Source organism: Sphaerodactylus townsendi, linkage group LG11 (assembly GCF_021028975.2).
Source record: "Sphaerodactylus townsendi isolate TG3544 linkage group LG11, MPM_Stown_v2.3, whole genome shotgun sequence".
NCBI lineage: Eukaryota > Metazoa > Chordata > Lepidosauria > Squamata > Sphaerodactylidae > Sphaerodactylus > Sphaerodactylus townsendi.
Window position 1 is genome coordinate 30,695,413 of NC_059435.1, and position 25,706 is coordinate 30,721,118.

General features: G+C 39.3%; 1 pseudogene; it reads left to right on the forward strand.

The window, feature by feature from the left end:
• Nucleotides 1–23,136, forward strand: part of LOC125441273 — a 30,198-nt pseudogene extending 7,062 nt beyond the window's left edge.
• The last annotated feature ends 2,570 nt before the right edge of the window (nucleotides 23,137–25,706 follow it).

Here is a 25,706-nt window from a genome sequence, read left to right on the forward strand (position 1 = left end):
ACCGTTAGATTTAAATGTTTCATCTGTCCCACTTGCTCTGTTCATAATTAGTTATGAACTCCTACACTTAACTCCGCAGTGTACAATTTAATAATTTTTTGTTCTAGACTTTTGATCCAATCTGAAATTCAGACCAGTCCCATTGCCTGATAATATAAATTAATGTTGGATGTGTGTTTTGCTGTGTTGGTTTGTTTTGTAGCTGCGGTGTTCTTTTAACATGCCAATAAAGGCTTTCTGTACACTGAAAAAAATAAATTAATGTTAGGGTCAGCCAGTCCTCTTTCATCTTGTAAGACTTTAAATCTAATTTTGGGTTTCTTGCCATTCCAGATTAATTAATTTATCTGAATTTATATAAATTGGGAGCATTTGAAATAAAAAAGTTCAGCTTTGTTAAGACATTCATCTTAACAGTAGCAGTTCTTCCCAACCATGACATTTTAAACATAGTTCATCTTTGTAAATCCTGTTGTATTTTCTTCCATGTTGTTGAATAATTGTCTTTAAATAGTGTATCATTTTGTCCGTTGAAGTTAATTCGAAGTTATTTTACTTTCTTTGAGATAATATCACACCCAGTAATTTTACCAATATCCATTACTTCTTGTTTTGTTACAAATGTCAGAAAAAATGTATCCTGAATAAAGACCAAAATTGTTCTGTTTGCACCATCAAATATTTAATTGATATGGGTGGGTTGGTGATAGTTAATATTATATCATCTGCATAACTTTTTGTCTTATATTCTTCTCCATCAACACATAAACCTTTGATTCTTTGATATTTCCTGATCTTTGCTGCCAAAACTTCCAATCCAGGAATAAACAACCATGGAGATAATGGGCAACCTTGAAGTGTTCCTTTTTCAACTTGTAATTCCTCTGTAAGAACATCATTTATTAATACCCTCGCACATTGTTTAGTATAATTACTTTGTATCCAGTTGAGAAATCTTTTACCACATTTTAAACTTTCCAATGTCTTTAAATAAAAGTCCAAGAGACATTATCAAAAGCTTTCCTTGTGTCTAAAAATATATTTGTTTTGCTTTGCTTTAACAAATTCCATTGCATTAATGACAAACCGTATGTTATCTTTCATGTATTGTTTAGGTGCAAATCTTGTCTGGTCATGAATTCTCATCTACACACTTTTGTAATCTGGTTGCCATAATCATTGTAAACAATGTATAATCCTTTTATCTTCCATTTCTTCATATTATTATTTAATTGAACTATTTGTTGTTGCATCAGTACATGGCTGGTAAAGATCAATATTAAAGGTAACTTGGTAATAATACCTCCATGTCCAAAAAATACTTTTAGGCTTTGATTTCATCCTGTTTCTGAGTTGTAGTACATTTGACTTAAATATAAAGTGATCAAAACAGATGGATAATTGGTTTCTCAGTTTAACTCCGGTTGAGTCTGCAGACTGGCAGATTATGAACATGTATCACTGATTTTTGTGAACTTTGTGCACAGAAGTGTTTGAAATTTTGGGAAGCTTGGGTAGCATGTTAGTTATGATATTTCTAATAAGTGAATTTAAATATACTTTTCCTTAGGCAATAACAGAAGAAGAATAAACAACTGTTCTCAGAACTGGATATGGAAATATCAATAGATGAGTCTTTAGAAACATGAAAAAACCGGAAACTTCATGAACAAAGCATAGACAAGATGATACCTCTGGAGAGGGCACTGCCAAGGTTGGTAGATTCCAGATTTGATTTGTTGATTTTGGAATTTTGAAAATTACTTCAACTTTTGTGAAACTTCTCAGTTGCTACTGGTGTAACTTCATGACTTGTCAACAGTTGCCAATAATTACTTGATTGGACATATGTAAGTAACTTTTTTGTAGTTTTGAAATACAGATTAGTGCTTGCATGTGTTTTAAAGAAACAGCATAAATATGCATACACAGTATGCCTGTGCATAGATTTTGTATCAGAGGAGTACGAAAATATTACTAGTAGCAAAAATTTCTTCAATCCCAAATGTATTTATTTCTCAGTTAGCAGAATTTATATAATCACAATGCGTTGATGGTACTGAAACTCAGAATCACAGCAATGGGTAAGAATAAAGGCCTCCTGTAGGATACAAATAAAAGCCTCCTCTAGAAATCTAGCATAGTGTAGTGGTTATGGTGTTGGACTAGGACACCCAGGCTGCCTGTTTGACTGGGTGGTGGTGGTGGTGGTGGTGGGGTTGTAGGATGTATGACAGAGGCAGTAGTGAGCCGATCAGACTGTCTCATATCTCAGAAAGAGAGACAGAAGTGGTAAACTTGGCTATCTGCTGGGGGAGTGTGCTCTTCAGAGGTCAAGTGGTGGCCAAACAGGCTCCAAGGAGGTTGGGAAAGTAAGGCACTCCATCTCTGATTTTTTTCCCTTACCCTTCCTGGAGTAACCTGTGACAAAAGTCTAAAGCAGTAAAAGTAATGCCATTTTATTACTGCCAACTCCTAAGTGATGTCAGGGGATGCTTAGTGAACACAGCATTTTTTTAAAAATGGCCCAGAGAACAGACAAGTTCTTGCTGCTAAACCAGCAAATTCTGCTTGTGATAGTCATGATACATTTTAGGCACCACTGCAATGTCCATATGATGGTCATTCAGAGGTTCCTCGTAGCACATGAGTACTGCTACTGCTTAAGCAGTAATTGCCTTTATACACACTAAGTACATTTGACATCTGTTAGGATGGATTACAGAATTAAACTGGGGCTGTCTCTCTCTCTCTCTGTCCAGCCTTATTACTTGAATATGTTGTCTTCTGCATATCCACTACACCTTTTCAATCAGCTTAATTTCCTCCAGTTCTCAGTGATGAAAAGGAACTTTTAAAATGAGGTCAAAATGCTGTTTATAGAGGAGCTAAAATTTCTTAAACTTTTGGTGTTGAGTGTATATTCTGTAATATTTTTTTCTATATTTTAGGTGCGTTTGGCAGTGAAAATGGGCTCTGTATCTACTTCAAATATCTTTATATGAGAAGACACCAGTTTCAAAAACCCTTCAGCATTACTTCTTGACTTGGAGCAGTATGGCAGGTTTCAAACGAGGGTATGATGGAAAAATTGCTGGATTATACGATTTGGATAAAACCCTAGGCAGAGGGCACTTTGCTGTGGTCAAACTTGCAAGACATGTCTTTACAGGTGAAAAAGTAGCTGTGAAAGTAATTGATAAGACCAAGCTAGATACACTAGCTACAGGACATCTTTTCCAAGAAGTTAGATGCATGAAATTAGTGCAGCATCCTAATATCGTTCGTCTCTATGAAGTGATTGACACCCAGACCAAACTTTACCTAATCTTAGAGCTTGGTGATGGGGGAGATATGTTTGATTACATCATGAAACATGAAGAGGGCCTTAATGAAGATCTAGCAAAGAAGTATTTTGCTCAGATTGTTCATGCTATATCCTACTGCCATAAACTGCATGTAGTTCACAGAGACTTAAAGCCAGAGAATGTTGTCTTCTTTGAAAAACAAGGACTTGTGAAATTGACTGATTTTGGCTTCAGCAACAAATTTCAGCCTGGAAAGAAACTTACAACAAGTTGTGGCTCTCTTGCATATTCTGCTCCTGAAATTCTGCTTGGAGATGAATATGATGCACCTGCAGTAGGTAAGTTAATGGGTGAAAGCACAAAGTCTATTAATTACGAAAATCCTTTTGTTTTTAAAATGATATTCTTGAAATGGACTAACGCTAAATATTAGAATAGATCAGTGATGGTGAACCTTTTTGAGACCAAGTGCCCAAATTGCAACACAAAACCCATTTATTTATCACAAAGTGCCAACGCAGCAATTTAACCTGAATAACCCCCCCGAGCAGGGGCCAGCCTGCTGTAGCCTCCAGCAAGTCCCACATGCGCCTCTCTAGCATCTCTGCAGCCTCTGCCCCCCCCCCCCCCCCCCGGGCAGCAGCCACCTGAAGCACAGGCACCAGGCCCGCCAGCCGAGTCCTCCCTGCTCACTGAGGTGCATGCAAATCAAGTCCAGGGGCCCAGGGCAGCCTAGATGTGTGCACGTGCCCACAGAGAGGGCTCTGGCACCCATGCCAAAGGGTCGCCACCACTGGAATAGATTATATAAATCTTGGGATATCCTGCATTACATTTTTTTTGCTGTCATGTTGCAGCTGTCATGTTGCGGCTGACTTATGGGAGATCCGTTAGGGTTTTTAAGACAAAAGACACTTTCAAAGATGGTTTGCTATTGCCTGCCTCTATACATATCTGCTGCCCTTTATTTCATCATTGGTTGAAACCATTAGACGTTTTACAGCTGGGATCTCCAACCTATGGCCCTCCAACCAATTGGCCATGTTGGCAGGGGCTGATGGGAATCATAGTCCATGAACATCTGGAGGGCCGTAGGCTGGAGACTCCTGTTTTTTAGTGTATGGCTACCAGGAGTGTGTGCATCCTTCATGGTGGGCACACTTCAGCTGGAGGAATGTGGAGTTCGTCTCTAGAAATATAAAGGGTATAAATACTTGCAGAAGAATCTAATGTTTGTCATGAATTTAAATTATGAAAAGCTTTGATAAGTATATGCCCTAAATGCTCTGGAGTTCATACAGCTATTGGAAAGAGGGACCTTCTTTTTTATTTTTCTAATATCCATGCATTAAGAGACTTTAGATTAGGTTGTTAGAGATTACTGATTATGAGCAACCCAATCCAGAGCCCTGGGCAGTTGAAGACCGTGCTACTATCACGCTGCTTCCAGAGGGCTTTCTGACACCAAGGAGGGAAGAAAACCCAAAACACCGCACCTCCGCTAAAAAGCCTCTATAGGGTTCAGTGGACTTATGTCATCCAAAAGCTCAGTCACTACTACACCCCCCCCCCCCCCAACACAAACCATTGCAATGATGGTGCTAGAGTTTTGGGGATTTCACCTTGAGGAGACAGTGGCAAATCACACCATATAATTTCTACCCCTTCTGTATTTCTCTTGCTGGCACAGAAGCAAAGGTGGGTGGGAGGGCATATGCTCAGAGGTTGCCCACACAACGAGGGCAAATGGTAAACCTAGATAGAAAGTGAGGAACAAGCCGGAAGGCTTCATATAAATATGTGGTAGACCAAATGCCTAAATCAAAGATGTTTCTAAGAAATGTTATGGTATCAAGTATTTTTCCTGGAGATACTAAAAATATATTTTGGATCTGTTCAAATAATTTGAGAAAGTACAATAAAATGTTGATTTGATGCAAAATGGAAAAAATGGGAGGAGTGGGTGAGTCTATCACAGTTTCAGTGTTGATTTGTGGGGCTATGCATCAGGTGCATTTTCAATTGTAGTTAAATTAGAAACAAATTGAATTTTTAAAACTGCTTCTTTCCTGGTATATCTCCGGGTATATGAAAGTACAGAAAAGACAAGTTTCCATGAGTCTTGATTTTTATTCCTTTATTCCTTGTTTTTTATTTCTTTCTGCTTGCACATGCTTCATATTCCCTATTCAGCCCATCTAGAATTATTGGTTTGCAGCACAAAAGCCCTGACAACTATAGATAAACAGACTGTGGCCGTTTCTGCACGGCCACGCTGGGGGGTGCATCGGCGTATACAACGCTGACACACACACCCCGGGACAGTTCGCACAAACGGTCCTGGTAGGGACAGGGAAGACGGCACAGCGGTGCCGGGAGTCGACGACGCCTTTCCTGTGACCTGCCGGGCTGCCCGCCGAGGGGACACGCCTCTGCCTGCCCTGCGGACAGCTCCTGGGAGCCTGCAGGGCGGGGCAGGGGCGAAGTCCAGGCGTGGGCGACGCGCCAGAAGGTCACAGGGAAGGTACATCAATTGGGAAAGGGGGGGTGGCGCCTTCCAGCCGCTGCCATTCGCACCTTCCAGCCCCTGTTTCCAGAAAACCTCGCTGCCTGAGAAACCGGCTTCACGCTGCTGGGGGGAGCGAGGGCAGCACGGCTGCGATGCAGCTGCGCCTCCCATGCGAACAGCTCCCTAGGGACAGCGTTTTTGCCGTCCCTAGGGCGCTGTAAATGGCCCGTGCGGAAAGGGCCTCTGTTTGCATATGTGAAAAATGTCTGCTTTAGGGACCACCCTATAGTAGCCAGAGTTTGAGGTTTTAGTGGCATGGACTTTCATGGTTAGTTCAAGTGGGTTTCCAAGTGAAAACAATCTATTTGCTGGATGTAGTTGGAAAGAAGCACCCTTGGCTCCTGTACAGACTTGTTTTTAAACAATAAAGCTTATTCAAATAGAAGCTGCAAACTTTTAATTCAGTTAGTAAAAAGGGTAACACCACAATCCCTACAGAAACATCAGCAAAACCACATAGCATATAGGTGATATATTTGCTGTCATCTGTTTGATTGACCTTTTTTTGGTATTCTAGCAGCAATCCATCTAAATGAACAATTGATGTGAATTTCAGTAACAATATAGACATATCAGGGCTAATGGCGTAATTGTTCTTGATGACAAAAGTTTACCAGTGGTTGTGCTCATAATTGATAAAAATTAGAGATGTGATCACTATATTACATTAAAAGTTGCTTATATTTGAAGAAGGTGTAGTACAATAGCTTTATCCTTATGGAAAGTGGTATTTCAAACTCAATATTTCCTAGAGGTTCTAACATTACATTTTCATCCTTCCCTTCAGTCTAGGAGTTCTGGGATACATTGGACAGTATCCCTTTAATTTTTATGTGTAAGGCACATGGAACTTTCCTAGATTCCCTGCTTTGCTGCATCTCCCTCTAACCCCTAAGAACTTTACTACTAGTGTTGCTGAATCTGCACAGAGGAACAGCCTTGAGGATAGGTGGGCTGATGTGTGCAGGGACAAGAAGATGCAATTTTCCCCTTGCGTCAATGGAGCAGTGTTTCCAACAGAACTCCCCACTACACCAGCACCGAAAATGCATTCACCCCGTCTCTGTCGTCCCCCCACCCCCCCAGCTCAGCGTGCGTCTTTGCAGAACCTGGATGAAAAGTAGACCTTTTTGAAAAACATGCGCCGAACAAGGAGTGGTGGGGAAGCTCGGGGGGGGATTCTGGATCTCACTACTCCACCCTGCTATGCGAGGTCAATGGAGCCTCCCATCCAATCAGGAAGCAGTAAGCGCAGCCCCTTTTTATTAATTTCCCAGTCCTGAGATCTATGTCGGTTCGAGGCAACATGGAATAGTTTTGAGACAAGACTTTATTTTTTATTTATTAGTTAGATTTAGGAACCTCCAACCTCCGAAGGGCTCTGGGTGGTGTACTTAAGTCGCATTTCCCCCAACCTTAAAACAATGGTGTCTCTGTGGCACAATTGATTGAGCGCTCAGCTAAGGGCCAAGAGATTGGGGATTTGAGCCCAGCCAGGGACAAGGAAGCTGTTTTAATTTTATTTCATTTTATTTTAGACCCTGAAACTGCTTGAGAAAGTCCAGTCCTTTGTGTGCCACACTCATGGTTTCAAGCATAAATGCCCACCTTTGGACACTTTTACTTTTTGGTAGTTGTGGGGAGGGGGGGAGGGGAGTGTGTTTGTGTCTACCTTGCATTCACTTAAAAATGTTCCCACACATGCTCGTGGATCCGTTCCCGCATAGGGTTGTTCTGCGCATGCTCGCAGAGACGGGGATCCGTCCTTTTGAAAATAAAAAAATTCCCGCCCCAGCACAACGCAGCAGCCAATCAGGAGAGCCCCTGAGCAATTGCGTGTTTGATCCGCCGACAGTGGGGGCTCCTGTGTGCCTGCTGCGTTTCTGGGGAGAAGGGGGCACAGGCTGCGGTGGGGAGCATGAAACCGTGTTCAAAAGGTCCCGAATCTACCCAAACTGGTTCGTATCTAGTTTCGTTTTTCAAGTGGGGAATCAACCTTATACTCGAGTATATACGGTAATTTAGGATGTAAGGAGCCCCATGCCGTGGAGTGGTTAGCTGCAGTATCTGCAGTCAAAGTTATGTTTGTAACCTAAGGTCAATCCCAATGGAAATCAGTTTCAGGTAGCTGACTGAAGATGGACTCAGCCTTCCATCCTTCCGAGGTTGGTAAAATGAGTACCCAGCTTGCTATGGGTAAAGGGTAGATGGCTGAGGAAGGCCACGGCAAACCATCCCATAAACTTAGTCATCCTGTGGGTCAGTAATGACCTGGAACTTTACCTGTTTAGTTTAGGTTGTGCCTTAGTTGATTCATACTCTTAATACTCAAACCTGATGAGCTGTTGGCTTTCCATGTTTGGTTCTAATACCTTCTAATAGCAACTGTAGGATCCCCAGAATTGGACTGGGAATTTAACATAGATGTGTGCGTGAAAGTGAGTGACTGGACCATTCCAGTGTCTTTTTCTTGATGCCATTTCCTGTGCACCACAAAGTTGCTATTTTATTCATTGAACCAGATCCTGAGTTTGGAAGAAGCCTTGTAGTTTGTCATTTCATGTGCTTTGTTTTCAGCGCTAATGGAATAAGGATTCCTAATTTGAGTTACTCCATTTCCATTACATTATTCTGATCTCCTTTTTGCCAGATGTGCCACAGTTTTCTTTCATCCATAAAAAGTTACAGACGCCAAGTAATAGAAATGTTTGCTTTGCTGCAAAAACAATAGTTTAAAGCCTATAACATTTATTGTGGCAGGAGTAAACCTGTTAGGATACTTGTGTGTGTGTGTATGTGTTGTTGAACCATCAAATCGCTTCCAACTTTCAGCCTGAGAATTAATATCCTGTGAATTAATTTCCTCCAAAATGTCCTATTGTTAACAACCTTGCTCAGGTCCTGCAGACTAAGGGCCATGGTTTCCTTTATGATCCTTTTCCTTTTCTTGTTGTCTTTTAATGATGTAGGTGGAGGGGTTGGGGTCATGGCCTTATAAGAGCAGGCTGGGCCTTCCCGTTCCTCTCTTCCACTCAAGCTATGATGGATTCTCCAACTCACCCTCATTTTTTGACCTTGTACTGGTGCCCTATTGTTTGTTGGGTTTTGTTGTTATCTACATTCATCTGTCACAGCCTGGCGGGTTGCATATGGGGACTGACCCGTTCAGGGGAAGAAGAGCCTGTGTGTTGGGCCTCCCCTTTTGGTGGGGGCCTCCATAAGAGGCCTGGGGGGTGGTAGCGAGCATATGTACTGCATGCCCAGATAGGGGCTGCAGGTGGCTTATGCCCCCTGGGAGCAAGGGGAGTTCACCCAGAGGCCCGCACCCAGATGGCTCCCACTATCTTGCTGCTCTGGGTGTTGGTTTTCTCCCCATCCATCAGGCTGGAGGAAGGTTATTACTGGGGGACAGCAGATAGTACTGCCCAGTGCTGGATCCATCCCCTATGTTGTGCCTCTGCTTCCTTCAGCCAGTATACCAATAAACAGACTGTGGGCAAAATTTATTCCATACAAGGTGGTTGTCTGTGTTGTCTTTCCGCACCCTCAGTCTCATTCTCCTTTCCTCAGGCAGCAATTAGTATAACTGTTAAAATGCAAAAGTTAAGATCTAGTTTAAAATAAGGTAAGAATTAGAAATCCTAAATACCAATTCTGTAGACTGAGCACTGTCATTATTTCTACTGCTTCATTGGCAACATTAGCCTGCAAGAGGCTGCACCATTTTTACTTGAAAAAAGTATCATATCAACTTGCAGTATGTTATGTAGAATAGACAACCCTTCCTTTCTCTTCCATTAGCAGAATTGTGAAACAGATCAAAGGAGTAATTTCACTACCTTTTTCTCCCTTCAGCACCTTTACCTGCACAGGTATTCCCTTGTGTGGGTCCCACGTCCCCAGAAATCATCTTTCCAGGGTCAAAATAGGCAGTGTGAAGAGGAATGCAAGAAAATCAACATTCCATGAATGCATAGCTTGGTACGGGCTAGTGAAAAACTGATATGTCTTAGAACTTAAATAATTTGTCCACTTAAATAAAGACCGTGAAATAGTTTAGGGAGCCTGGGGAGCTAGATAAATGCTTTGTTCTGCTCTATGAAAATCTTTGCTAGAAGGTGGCGTGTAGATTGGTTTTAGCAGAAGTTTGTGGATATGGACAATCTATGCAACCAATGAGAAAGAGATGAGCTCTTATAAACTTAGATAGAATTTGCTTCCATAGAAGCTTAGATAGAATTTGCTTCCATGTAGAGTCAAAAATTGCTATAACTGCATGTAAGTTGTATTTCTTTGTTAGTGGCACTCTTGATGTTTTGGATTTTTTTGTGTTGCTAATTTCTTAGTTTGACAGTGCAGGTAAGATGACATTAATTTGTGGTCCAGGCATCTGCAGCAATAGTTGAGACAGGAAATCCTCTGCTGCAGCAGTCATTTTCCAAACCGGAAGGAGAATGGACAGGAAAGAATGAGAACACAGTGAGAAAATAAAGAACATTTGAGATGGTAGTGTGTGGAAAGAGATGTTTCCTAAATGTATGACAATTGTTGAGACAGACTTGATGTCTCAAACCTTTCTAGTTTGTTTATACTGAGAACAAGCTTTTGGATTCATGTACTCCTCTCCTCCTTCCATGTTACATGGAACTAAGATTGAAGACCTTGGTTGAAGGAAATCTTTGGGCTATGTGACCATGATGGTTGTGAAATACAGATTTGAAGGGGATTTAAGCCTCCAAGTAAATTCAGAACCACGATTTAAATTGTGGAGGAGAATGGGTTACTAAAGCCCTGTATAAAGCAGGCTCATTCTCATTTGTTTATTACATCTAAATATAGTCTCAGTCTTGTCTTTGTTCTTACTGATTCTTGATGCTATATGAAAACATGCTTGGGATTTATTGGGTTGCAAAAGCTGTTAGACATAAAGTAATGATGATTAGACTGGTAAGCTTTTAAAAGTCTAGTAAGGGATGACATGGTAGAGTTCTATGAAATCATGCACACTATGGAGAGTGGGCAGGGAGAAGCTTTTCTACCTCTTGTCATAATACTAGAACCTGGGGCCATCCACTGAAGCTAAAGGATGATTGATTCAGGACAGACAAAAGGCAGTTCTTCACATATCACAAATTATATAGAAGAAATAGTTCCATAACATTATTAGCATGATCAAGGGTTGGGGTCATGGTTGAAGGTAGTTAAAAGCAATTGGATCTTTACATTACCAGTGCTAGCCATTCATGGGAAGGGATGCACTGGCCAGGGCCTTGCCATGTTCTCAGCATGCCAACAAATTCCACCATCCATCACTTGCTTCCTTCTCAATGTGTCTGCCCTATTTTGTTGTGGCAGTTGATAGGCTGATCTATATAAAATGCAGGATGCAGGCCTCTTTATGCATGGCAGTTTCTCTCCACTTTCTGCATGATGCCCATACAGTTCTCTTATAAATTTTGAAATGAATGCATTCCCCCTACCGCCCCACTTCACCACTCTCCAGTTCTTTCATCTGTTAATAATTTGTGGGTAAGTAAAAGTGTTCCTGGTACTATTACACATGTGAAGAACATGGTAAGAAAAGAAGTAAATGAAGTATTTATTTTTCTGGTGTTTGGTGTGCCCCAACTAGAAGTGATACCTAATGATGGACTACTTGGTTAATATATAAACTATGCTAGACATTCCAGGATGTATCATAGGCTAGGGATTGCATCTGATATAGTACCGTTTTGCACAGTCTCGGGAGAAATAAATGTGGATTCACAGGAAAAGTCTGTGAATTAGGGCAATCCCAAATGTGTTATTTTGTTTTCAGATCTCTCCTGCAGAAATCCCAGTGAACTTTTCACTCCATTAGATTGTTTTTGCAGGTGTATTCCTCTGAGGAAAAATATTTTTCTAGAGTTGTTCCAAAAATATCTTGCAAAAAAATATTGCATTTTATTGTATTGAAATATTATATGCCAGCTCCTGTTCACTTCTGCTGCTGATGGGATAATGAGATTATGTGGCTGCCTTCTATGTTTCATTTTAAGGACTTGGAAACTGAGAAGGCATTTTTCTGCTATGATGTTCTCAACTTTGAATGCAGTGGGAATTCTAGCCAATTAATAACCTCTGTGATGTGGTCCAGTAAATAACAGGTTATAAATGACTTAGTCTTTCACTGTGGGCTAAAAACGTTCACATTTTATTTTGGATGAGAAGACATTGAATAACATTTTTAAATGTAATGCAAATTTTGTTGCTCTATGCTTACTGGATTTGAGACAAGCATGGAATGGGCAGTTTGTGACGTAGCTTGGTTTCCATGGCAGTGACTCAGTGTTATGTAAGGAAGTTACATGTACGCTGCTGGTTGTCATGGTTCTGAGAATCCTGCTTAAATAACTCTTTCTCAATCAGTGTTTCCAGCAGCCCTGAAGATTTGCAGGTATTAACCAAGAACACTTGAAATAATAAATAAGATCTTGTCCAAATTCCATGTTATACTAATATCCTTCTGTTCTGTAAGAATGAAGTCCTGTTTTAAAATGCAAAACTTATCTTTTAAAAATTACAGTGTCTTTTCCAGTTCCCTTTTAGTATTCATTCAGAACTTTCTATTTAAAATATTTTGCATGCCAACTCCCAATTTTTAAGGGAACAAATTCTTAGATCTTTGCAAGCAGTAATTTTTCTCATGGTGCTAGTTAATTTTTTCATGAAAATGGGCTGCCGGTATTTTTAAGTGTTAGTGTTAATGAATACAGTAAAAATCTAGTGTCAGGAATTCACAAAATTATAATTAGAACTCCCTGGACGAATGGTTCAGGTAGTTTTGGGGAACGTGCCTAATTTTTATTTTATGGTTGGCAGCAGGGAACAAACAACACGGCTTGTATTTCCTCCTATTGTTCTCTTTTCCTTAACTTTTTTGCTTCTTTAAACAGACTGAAACTAACCTTTCCCAGGTTATTAACTATAGAAAGTTGCATTTAAAGTAATATTTAAGCAGTTCTCATTTCATTGCCTTCTCCAGAGGGCATGGGAAGGTGTTGCCAGTGAACAACCAGGATTAAGCCAGAACATCTGCATTTTTATAACAATTAGGACAGAGTGTGGTTAGTAAACAGTATTCATGTTCCAGTATACAAATTTGCAACCAACAGAGATAAACATTTTTGTGTTGCAGGATATCACATGTTTTATACACAACAAAGGTGAATAGCTTGTTCAGAAATATGCAGGTTGTGTTTATCTGTCCTGGAAAAATTTCTGCACCAAGATACAAACACTATTTATGCCAGTTCAGTCACCACATAAAACTAGGTCTAGGTTGAATTCATACTGAGGTTTTCTCCTCGACTTCCAAACTGCAGCTAGAGCAACCGTACATCATCATCTGCCTGTCCATTTTCCAGTTTTTCCCTATCCTTGGTAGGTACTGTTTTGGTGTGATCATTCTGGAAAGAATGTAGTCTAAGTGTATTTAGCAATCCATTTGGACAAGATGCATATTTTAGGAGGTCCTGTTCATATCAGTCCCATTTTCTTTCCCTCAGTTCCCATGGCCACCATTTTCCCCACATACATCACCAGAAAGCTTTTTAAAAAATCAGTAAATGCTATAATCTGCTAACTCCTTTGAATTGGTAGCTTTCATTCTTAAAGTCGTGACTAGAGGGTTTTTGTTTAAATGAAAACTATGAATTTAGAGGAACTAGCAGATTGTGGCAATAGATTGTTATTGTGGTAAAGCACAATAATAAATACTTTTTAAAAAATTCCAGTGACACAGCAGAGAAAAAGGCAGCGAATGGAGAAAATTGTACACAGGTCTGCTCTGTGGATGCTCTGTTACCTGTGTGAACACCTCAGCATGCACTGAAGCTGTCACGGGGTAATAGACAGACCTCATTCTGTGGGTATAACCTTGTTTTTTAAAACCAGGAATCCATTCACAAATCTCCACTTAGGTCTTAGTTTGTTTTGACAAATACTTATTTTAGCTCCTTTCTCTATAGCCTGAGTGGGTGTTGCCAGGTAACAAGCCAGAGTGTTAACATGTCCAGTTTCTATCACTCAAAGCTACAGTTGAGTAACTGTGTCTAATAAGCCAGATCCTGACTAATAGACCTTAGCCATAGTTACTGGATGTCCTACATTCAATCTCATAAACTACAATTAATCATTGTTTCTCGTGTGTTTAGGCAGTGGGAAAAGCCTCAGACTGCAATGAAATAAACTGAGCTAGATTAATCCTTAACCTTCTACTTCACTGACTAAAGTTTGTTAGGTTTTTGGGTTTTATTCAGATATTTGTGTTCCATCTCTCCTTTTGACTCGAGTTTGAACCCTTCCTCCAATCTAAAAAGTCTTCCTCCAACTGGAGTGTGGCTTCTTTTCTAGTTGGAAGGAAGAAGCCACTTGAGAATTGGTGAAGAAGTTGCTAGCTTTTAGGAGGCTGGAGGAAAGCTACTGGGAAGATGGTTAGATTCACCCATTGTTTCTAATGAATCTGTAATTATAAAGTAGCTACTTGAGTAAAATTTGGGGGGCAGGTACTACTTTATTAATTGTTGTACTGAGGCAATATTTTTGCCTTGTTTTCCTATGAAATTGTGATGCCTTTTCCCCCCTTGTAACAGATACTCTAAAGTACAATCATTGGTGCTATTGGTGGCATTAACCTTCCAGTTTTATTAAGAAATATTGGTTTGAATTTACTGGTAGACTAAAAATAACTATTTTTTTCTGTGCCAGTTTTAAAAGAATTGATTATTTTTGCAGATATATGGAGCTTGGGAGTTATCCTGTACATGTTGGTTTGTGGACAACCGCCATTCCAAGAAGCAAATGACAGTGAAACGTTGACAATGATCATGGACTGTAAATACACAGTGCCATCTCGTGTGTCAAAAGAATGTAAAGAGTAAGTAAAATTTTATAGACTGCTCTGAAATTTAAAATCAATTCTATCAGTGATTCCATTCCCATTATTGAAAGTGTTTGCTTGTTTAAAGAAAAGTAAACATTCCATAGCCCAGTCATTAAGTAGCTGCCTGTACAGAAGACAGCTTGTTCACAGTAGATGGCCAAATGGGAAATATGTAGTGAAATTGCATATGTCTGCTTTCATGAATGAATGAGACCTATATATAGATGCTGACATTTTCGAAGCCATTAGAGTGCCTCTCTGTCTTCTCCATTCTCATTGCTCAAGAGAAAATGCAGTTGCTGAGAGATTTATTCAGCCTTTTCCGTCATTAGAACTTGGTCTCTCTTGTTAACATAAAGATTCCTTTAAAGCTGGCAGTTGGATACCCATAATGATGTTCTTTTATTGAACCATTTTCTGTATAACTTGTTTTGGAATAGCATTTGTTAAATTCTTAGTACAAAAGACAGACTGTAGAACTTAAAAACCAAAATCTGCTAAATAGAACCTGTGGAATATGTTTGTAATGAAAAAAAATTAATTTGCTGCTTAAGTGCAGTGTTGGATTTACTTTAATTCTAATTGCTTTTATGACTGGCACATTTGGCATTAGTCTCACTCTGTTTCCACAAGTGGATGGTAACAAAAGGATGCTTATTTGCTTAAAAGTGCTTGCACCAAAGAGCTTTTGTGTGGCACATTGTCATTTTATTTTGGTTTTCCTCTTCACTGTATGTCTTGTCCATTGCTTGTTCTTATGCTGCTCTTTGCAATGCGTATGTTGTAAGGAGCACCAGAGGATCAGAGAGGGAACTAATAAAAACAAATTTCATGTATAGGATCTCCAGTTTGCTGTGCAGAAGAAAACTTGTACATATCCACTCACCTCCAGTTCCCTCCCCCGGCTCCAGTGTGGCAGATAGCATTTTTATGAGAGTACTTATGTCAGCGAAAATGTCATGGGGGAATGGTTTATTAATTTGCCTTCATGTATGCCACTGCCTGGTCCCCGCACCTCCTTTTAGCTCTATAATAAATGGAGAAGATCTGGTTGGTCACTGATCTAATGTATCTAATATGGATGGACTTTTAGTACTACTTAAATAAAATGTAAAAACTTTGGCAGGACAAATTTAGAAGAGGAGTTTGCATTAGGGTAGCCCTGAGATATGTCCTGGGAAAAGCAGCTTCTTGAGGGGAAGAGGGGGTGCCTGCTCCTACCAGGCCATTATGCGAATGTGCTTACAGAGTTCTCTTTTTCCTAGTCTAATTACACGTATGTTGCAAAGAGATCCAAAACGAAGGGCATCCTTGGAAGAGATTGAAAACCATCCTTGGCTACAAGGAGTTGACCCATCACCAGCAACAAAGTATAACATTCCTCTAGTTTCATATAAAAATCTTTCTGAAGAAGAACACAACAGCATAATACAGCGAATGGTTCTGGGAGATATTGCGGATCGAGACACCATAGTAGAGTAAGCTAACATCATATACTTTTTTAGATTTCAGCATTGCAATTATTCTAACTTTGCTACAAGAAATTGATATGCTGATAATATAACAACAATAATAAAAAACATAAAAATAAAAATAATTCATCTTATCTAGCATTTTGTTTCTAATGGTGATAGCTAGCTGTGTTCTACAGTGGGTATTCCCTTATTGCCCTCTTCCTCCTAACCTGTGTTTAATGGCTTTTTGTTTGCTTGCTCATGGTTTTAACTGGTTTTATACACTTTATAATGTTCCTCTTTTAATTATTTAGTGTGAAAGTAGATTTATATATGTTATAAATACAATGTCTCTTTCTGCCGCTGTTTATAGAGGTATTGACATTTGTCTGCCTCAGATTGAAGAGGAAGACCCAAGTAGAATGTATACACTGAAGAAAGTGACAGTTTGGGGCAGTATGCCAGCTTGAAAAACTGAAGGCGGGGGAGAAGGGACAAACTCCTTTCAAGGCAAATTCTTGGCAAAGATTCAGGCAGCTATGATGGACCTCTCTCCCTCCAGTTTCCTCTCCTGCAGTGAAAGGCCAATCCTAGGAGGCAACCCTGCACCTGTACTTGCAAATACATGTTTGACCATATCGTGCATCCATGTGCCAGATGTTCTGGATGACCAAGTCACAGAATAAAAGAACTGTCTTTCATAGATAGCTCTTAACTGTGTTTGCCTTTTATTCAGACATATATGTATATCAGTTGGAACAACTGTTGAGGCATAAACTCATGTTAAATTACTATGATCCAAAAAACATCTGCTTGGCTTTCAGATATATTTCTTCATATATTCTAATACGATAATTGAACTTGCCACATTAGGTTACCTAGTTCTTAATAAGCCAAAAGCCATTTGTCAAATTGTCGAAAAAACTATTTTCTGTTTTTAGGCACTCTTTAATTTGTTTTGAGAAGTCTTGTAAGTTGCTTTGGCCTCATGTCCAGTTTCAGGAAAACATGTCTACTGTGTTCCATTTCAATTTTCTTTTCCCTCAGGGCCCTGGAAACTAACAAATACAATCACATCACTGCTACCTACTTCTTACTAGCAGAGCGGATTCTAAGAGAGAAACAAGAGAAAGAAATACAAACCAGATCAGCAAGTCCAAGCAATATCAAAGCTCAATTCAGGTGAGAATTAGTTGCCCAGATCTTAATGGAGTTAATAAAGTTTTAAATTTCTAAATTCTTTAAAATGCACTTGCTTAGAATTCAAGTTTAAAATCAATATAATTTAATGTATTGTCAAAAGCTTCCACAGGTGGATTCAACTGGTTGTTGTGGGTTTTCCAGGCTGTGTGGCTGTGGTCTGGTAGATATCGTTCCTAACATTTCGCCTGGACACAGTGTGTAACAAACTTCTCTGTGTGTTACACTTTTGAAGATGCCAGCGAAACATTAGAAACAAGATCTACCAGACCATGTCCACACAGCCCAGAAAACCTGCCTTAACCAATAAAATTTACATTTGCCAAAGCATTATTTTCTGAGTAATGAAAAGTTAATATCTTGAAAGCTTTCTGATTGTGGTGCATTGATGTCTTCTGCCAAAGGCATGAAGCTGTAGCCCTAGACAGCAGAGCCGAAGAGCTGAATCTTTATGGGGAATCATTCTTTTGTTTTTCTTTGTCCAACTTTGTTGTGATGCTCATATTGCTATACTTCATTGTAATCATCAATCCACAGTTTGGATATCACACAAAAAAAGGTGATGCCTAAGTAACCATTTTATGAGTGCACAGAATTCTTCTGTCTGCGCAAGGGCTAAAGAAGAGATATCCCAGTACTAACAATAGGTGTGATAGAGCTCAGGAAATGCCTCCTGCATAAGTTTTTTTAAGGTACCATATTTTGTGTTTCCTCAGGATGCATCTTGCATATAGCACCTTTGTTCAAAGGTGTTTTGGTTGTTTTCCTTGTGTAGAGGAACTTTACTCATACTTTGTTCACCCTCTGAGCTGGAGGACATTTTTCAGAGTAATTTCCACTACTTACCAGGGAGGCAGGAGCAACAACTTTTATTTCCCTCTGTTCTGTGGCAGTTACTCCAGAGATCCTCAAATTCTTTTCCTGCCTCAGGGGAGAGCAGTAGCTAGTTGCCTGTGCTATTTCATTTCTAATAATTCTGCTCTTATCTGTTTCTTTGACTTCTAAGTCCTGATCTATTCATCTTCCTTTGGCTTTTCTCGCTGCCTGCTCCTATTTTGTGTGACAAGGTTGGGGAGAAGGAGAGCCTCCATAGTGGGTTGGCTGCTCCTGTAGTCTCCTCAGAGCTACACCTCAGCAAAGTGCCTGGTAGACTGCAGCATGTAAAAAGTTGCTTTGGACAATGGCTTTCTACTGGGAGGAGAAATGGAGGCCCTAATAACAGTGAGTGGCCTTACAGAACACTCCCAGGTTGGCACAGCCCAGAAATGGAGCTGCTCCAACCTTGGGGGGGGAGAGCCAGGTCACGATGCCTTCTTATTTTGGCTCAAAAGTGCAAAAAAAAAAGACAAGCCCGAAGAGGGAAAGATGGCTCCCATAACAGCTCAGCAGCCAGGGACAGTATCCAGCAATCCTCAGCCTGAATTGGGCCAAGGAGCTTCTGCAGCAACTCCACTGAGTCCTCAGGAGCAGAGGGAGAGATGGAGCAAAGATCTTAAGGGTGGGTAACCCCTGCAACTCTGGTTCCCTTTTCATCAACTATTAGCAAGCTGATTTTATAAAAGAGCATGATGAGGGGCAGAATTTGCCTTTCCTTATGCAGCAAAGGGGCCCTAGCCTTAACAGGAGTTGAAGTGAAATCCAGCAATACACCTCTTCATTGGGGGAGCCCATTCCAGGATCCAGCAGGGGGGGGAGGGAGGTTAGCTCCTCCTGGCCCAAGAGAAGCTGCAAGGGAAGAGGGGTAGATCTAGCAGTCAGACTACTATAAATCCTCAAACAGTGAGGATTCCTGGAAAGGAGGGAGATACAAGAAAAGTGAAGCCACTACTATAGCTAAAAGTATGTGTAGTAAAGTTTCCAACTGTATTGTTGTAAAGCTGTCTTGAGGATAAGGCAGTAGAAAATGGAAGAAATGAAATAACATGGGAGTGAAAAATTACTTAGAAGTCCAACACACCTATGTTTGATTTCAAAACTAGATTAGCTAAAAAGAAGCTGAAATATACAGGTTGGAGAAGTGTCAGAAAAACTGTTGTTTAGAGGCCAAAATAAAATGTGTACTTAAAATTACAAAGAGCACAAACAAGTCCAGAAAGATGCAAGTGTGTGTGTGTTTTAAAATACCCTGTGGTAAAGGATACAAAAGGCAAGAAAGCTTACTTAAAAAATACTCTAGGGGCCAAACTGAATGTGATTTGCGGAGGTAAAAAACGTGTCTATTTCTATTTCTATTCCACTGCTATTTGTTTGTCTAAAGCTGAGGACAGGGAAGAAGCAGCTGTGAAAAGACAACAGGGCAAACTCTATGCTAGGGATAGTGGGAAAGGAATTGAGAATAAAACTGCAAAAGATTGTCATTGCTTATATATAAAGCAGTGGTGCAACCGCGCTGCCGGAGGACTGTGTCCAGTTCTGATCACCCGCATCTCAAAAAAGGATATTGAGGAGAATAGAAAAAAGTTACAGAGAAAGGGACAACAAAAGGATGATTGTTGAGGGACTGGAGCACCTTCATTATGAGAGGAGGAGGCTGCAGCGTTTGGGACTCTTTAGTTTGGAGAGGGAGATAGCTAAGAGGGGGATATGATTGGAAGTCTATAAAATTATGCATGGGGTAGAAAATGTTGACAGAGAAAGAAGATTTTTCTCTCTTTCTCACAATACTAGAACCAGGTGGCATTCATTGAAAATGCTGGGGGGGGGAAGAATTAGGACCTAATAAAAGGAAACACTTCTTCCATGCAACTTATGGCAGTTGGTATTTGGAATATGCTGCCACAGGAGGTGGTGATGGGCACTAACCTGGATAGCTTTCAAAGGGGCTTGGACAGATTTATGGAGGAGAAGTCGATTTATGGCTACCAATCTTGATCCTCTTTGATCTGAGATTGCAAATGACTTAACAGACCAGGTGCTTTCGGGAGCAACAGCCACAGAAAGACCGTACTTTCATATACTGCATGTGAGCTCCCGAAGGCACCCTGGTGGAGCCACTTTCACGGTATGAATCTGGACTAGATGGACTCTGGTCTGATCCAGCTGACTTGTTCTTATGTTCTTAAGTAGAGTTCTTAACAAAAGTACAGAGAATGAAAGCTTAAATATAACTACAGGTGAACTGGCTTTGCCCAACTCAGTATCAAAGCCACCTATGTCCTAAGATTGCAGTCCTATGTACACTGGGAAGCAAGTCACATTTAACTGGTGCTTTGACTTGCCCCAAAATATACACAGAAATAGGATGCGCAAGAGTACACATAATAGGTCATTTCAGGGGTGTTTTAATATGTCCAATGAAATTTTTTAATATGCAATTTTATATCTATTTCAAAATAAAGCTGAGATACAGGAAGCCAGTTAGAAAAGGCAGAAAGGCCTTTTCTATAGGTGGCAAAGGTATAACAAAGGAAGAACTGGAGATTTCAGCAGTGTTGAAATACATGCTACTTAGCATGTTAAGTAATCTTGCTGAAGACCCCCAGTGTTGATAACTTCTGTACTTGCTTCTTTGTTCTTGTGACCCTTGAGTTGTGCCTGCTGAAGGCATGTTCTTGTGACCCTTGATTACATCTATGAAAGGTTGGAGCAAGTGGTAGAAGTTGACAGTAAAAGTTTCAGAATTTGCCTTTGATAATATTTCAAAAATTCAGGATTAAGGAATTACCATACATCTTGAATGTTGCATCATTCAAAGTCCATTGAAGAGAATGAACTTAGAAGGGTGCACTGTGTTTAGGGTAATACTGTTCTTCTAACTTTGCATCTTCAGATTTTAAACAGGTTACTTCCAAAGCAGCAGTGAGTCAATCTCCCTTTATCTAAAAGTCAGGAAGTATTTCCACGTTTAAGCTTATGTTTAAGAGACTGGTTAAAATTTAAATTATTGCGATTTTAGCAGATTTTTATGTTTGGCCTTATCTGTAAATTAATATCCATTTTAACACTTTACATAATAGAAAGAACAAGATTAAAATTTTGAAGCCTGGTTCTGCCCACTTACATTTCTTAGTTATTTCCATAGGATTCATGAAACTGTCTTCAGCACAATTTGCCGTTCAGCAGTTGGGGTTGGGGGGCAGGGAGAGTTCTTTTCCTCCATGGTAGATTTTTTAATAAAAGTTTTAGTTGTAACTATTAAGTTTTCTTACCTTGCACTTGTTGTAATGCCTTTTTACTCCTTGTAATGCCTTTCTTTAAGCTTTAGACTTTCAGTAAAATTGCCTTTTTTTTAACTTTATACTTGCTGCAGGCAATCATGGCCAACAAAAATTGATGTTCCGCAAGATCTTGAAGATGACCTTACAGCATCTCCTCTGTCCCATGGAACCGTTCCTCAGTCTCCAGCTCGTAGTGCTGAAAATGTTCTTAATGGTCACAGGAATAAGGCACTTAGTGATTCCACAAAGAAAGAAGATATTCCTGAATTAGCAGGCCCAGCACTTTCTGTTGTCCCTTCAGTAAGCTTAAAACCTACAACTAGTGGTCGGAAGTGCTTATTTAGAGTAGAAGAAGATGAGGAGGAGGATGAAGAAGATAAAAAACCTGTTTCTCTTTCAACACAAGTTGTCCCTCATGGAAGCCTTCTGATTTTCGTCGTCTAACTTCCAGGAAGAGTGCTCCAGTGCTCAATCAGATCTTTGAAGAAGGAGAATCTGATGATGAGTTTGATATGGATGAGAATTTGCCTCCAAAACTTAGCAGGCTAAAAATGAATATTGCCTCACCCAGCACTGTACACAAACGTTACCACAGAAGGAAAAGTCAGGGACGGGGATCTAGCTGCAGTAGCTCAGAAACAAGTGATGATGATTCAGAAAGTAGAAGCGACGTCTCAAACTTAAACGACAGTGGATTCATTATTCCTGGCATAGGGCGGGATAGTGAGTGAAAGGTCCCCAGCGGTCAGGGAGATGGCAGTGAATAGAAAGCAAAACCTAACAGTGGAAATGGAGAGTTTGAATAAAGCAAGCCCTGGTGATAACAATAAAGGGGTGGAAGTCCCCTTCTGGTAGCTCTGGAGGAAGCCACGAATAACAATTCGGAGTTCTACGTCGGTGTGCTGGATCACTGGTAATTCCAATGCAGTTGTCCTCAAAGTGCTGGTAACCTTGTTTGAAAGCCTCAAATTGATGAGTCTCTGCTTAGGTTCACAGATTCACAACAGTACTAAATACATTATTGATCCACAAAACACCATATCATTTTCCAGTGTTAAGGTGCAGGAGAAATCAACATGGAAAATGTGCATAAGTTCTTCTGGGGGTGTAAATCCAGCTTCATCTTTGGGCAGCATAAAATTCTTTTCTGACCAAATGTCAGATACAACAAATGAATTGGAACGAATAAAAAGCAAGAACTTGAAAAATAATGTGTTACAACTACCTCTGTGTGAAAAAACAATATCTGTGAATATTCAGCGAAACCCGAAGGAGGGATTGTTGTGTACCTCTGGTCAGACTACTTGCTGTCATGTCGTTTGATAATAACCAGACTTAACCCATTCTACTTGACATCACCAATCTTCCTTTTCAGAACTGTGAATACTTTATTTCACTGAAACCCTTCATTGCCATTGTCTTAATATTTTAAAGTGAGCTTTGAGCAGTAATTTATTATGTTTTAGTTTGCTTGATATTCCAATGCATGATTTTTTTTGCATGCAGCTAGCCAACACTTTTTTGATCCCAACAGACCAGGCTATTGTGTTTTTTTAACATTATAATTTTTTAGTATATGAAATTCTGGATTACAGTTTGTATCCTCATCCAGTGCAAGTGAAGCACTTAGTTTCATATTCTGCACATAAAAGCTAGAAGCGGGAGAGCTTTTGTTTCTAAGTGAAATGTCAATCTTGTTCTAAACTGTTATATCTAGATGTGGCATAATTCTGTGTGTTTGCAACAAAACCAAAGCAATAATGTTTTAATGCTGAAAATTCTTGGGAATTTTCAGATTTCCAAGGCTTGTACAAAGCAAACCTACAATGAAAAGGTGTCTTGAATTATGATTTTAATCCCACATCTTTGTTTTAAGCTGAAATAAGTGGTTTATAAGAACTAAAGATCTTGTTTTAATTTTACAGGAAAGATTTAAAACACTCTTTTTTGTTAAGGCAGCTTTTCTCCACAGAAATATTGTTACATGCAGACAATCTTTTAAAAACTATATAAGGAAGATTATAATCATCTGGAGCTTTTTACAATCAAAGGGAAAAGTCATTCATTAACAGTACACATAAACATGGCAATTAGGTACAGGTACAAGCAATTTAAAATGGACCAAGGTATATGGTTGGGGAGAGATTTGTTCTAATAAACCCATTCCTGTATAATAACTGGCCATAAAGATGAATCTAAGAAGAGCTTAACAAGTTGATAATATCTTCTGAAAATGTCCTCTACCCTATCCATTAATATTCACAGTCTGACAATATTAATGGAAGCTTTATAGAGTGCTTATTACTTTAACAGTTAATCAAGTGTCTCAGCTGTTTTAATATTGCTGCCATGCACACCATGGACAGTTATGAGAGCTGGCGATTACCTCCATGTAAAGTTGTTCATAGTACACAATGTAGGTGTCTTAGTAAGATGTTTTAAATGAACTTGATGGAAGTGGAAACAAGTACTGCATTTTGGAATAGAGTATGCCTTGTAGAAATCTAACATCTAATATTTCAAAAAATACAACAGGAATGAAAATTATGCACATTTCAAGATAGTCTTGTAATAGCAAATTTAGTTTGCTGAATATAAAGTAGTTCCCTTGCTGAATTTCCTTCAATAACTCTCCAAATCAAGTCAAATAATAAAAAGCTGGTATGGATCAATTTCCTTCTACATTCTTCACTGCTGTTAGCATTTTTTAAAAATCCCTTGCTATTGAAATGTTAACAAATGAACAAGATTGGCATTTTTTCTGTCTGAAAGATACTTTTGACAAGATGAACTTTTGAACTTTTTATCTAGGAATAAAATATATTGCAGATTCCTAATTTTGGGAAGGGCAAAAATGTTATTTTTTCATGCCATTGTGTGCTGTGTCTTCAAAACAATGTTGGTAAGTATTGATGGTGTTATGTAGCAAAATCCCAGACAGGCACTGGTGTCTGAGACAGTTTACATACTTTAGTATCTTAATGCTAGCAGAATGGTCAAGTACAATCCATTTCATTTACATAATAGTCTGCAGAGCACCAAAGAACTGTTATATCTGGTTATAATTTATTGTTTCCACTAACCAAAGCCTTGCTATTGACAGGGCATGCTCTCAAAAATTCATTACATTTAGCACAATTTATTTCCAAGTACAGAATATTTTAATTATTAGCCTATATTAGCCTATATTTTTCTTCCCAAATACAGCAAGTCATAAATGAAACATTGTGCTTAAAACCTTTAGGGTTTTTTTTAAGCTGTTGCAGTTAAGTTTAAAAACAGCCTACTGTGCTATACCAGTATGGTATCAACAGTTGAAAACTACAGACACAGATGTGTGGGCGAAGCCATAGAACATATTTGCTTGAAATTTCCTTGAGCATAAAAGACCAGAAATATGGATAGTTCATGGATGGTGGTGAACAGAGCATCTATTAAAACAGGGAGAGAAAGTTTATAAGGGCATTGGCAATAAACTTTGCAGCTTTTTTATTTTAAAGTATTGTAAATATTCTTTTCCACACTGTGTACAACCTTGGAATGGCACCTTTTGACTTCTTAGGTGTACTTTTTTGTTTCCTTTGTTCTTATATACAAATGTGTATCTATGGTGCTCACTTTAGAACAGCAGTGTTGACCATTATGCTGCATAGCTGTAAAATAGCCTTATTTAGTTGTGTATGGTTGGGTGAACCTCTGGTTGTACAGATGTTAGCTTGAGTGTCGTCTTTTTATCCATTTGTTCACAGGTGAATGATTGTGCATGTGATGTATGTTGTATTATGTTGTCATGTTAAAAGGAGGGAGAGAATAACCACTACATTGAAATATATTGGACCAAACTATTATAGAGCAAGTAACAGTTTCTCGAACCCCCTAAAGCTGTCTTTACAAGTTATATAGTTACCATAGCATATAAATTAAATATTGTGGAAAGCAACTAGTCTCTTGTATTTTTTCTGTATGTGTATATAATGTACTTCAAAGCAACTTACCTGTATTTAAAATGTGACAATCTTGACTACGAGGAGTTTTACAAGTAGCAGTGAAATTAAGCAGAAGAGATGCAAAAAGCAAGAAACTATACATGTTATG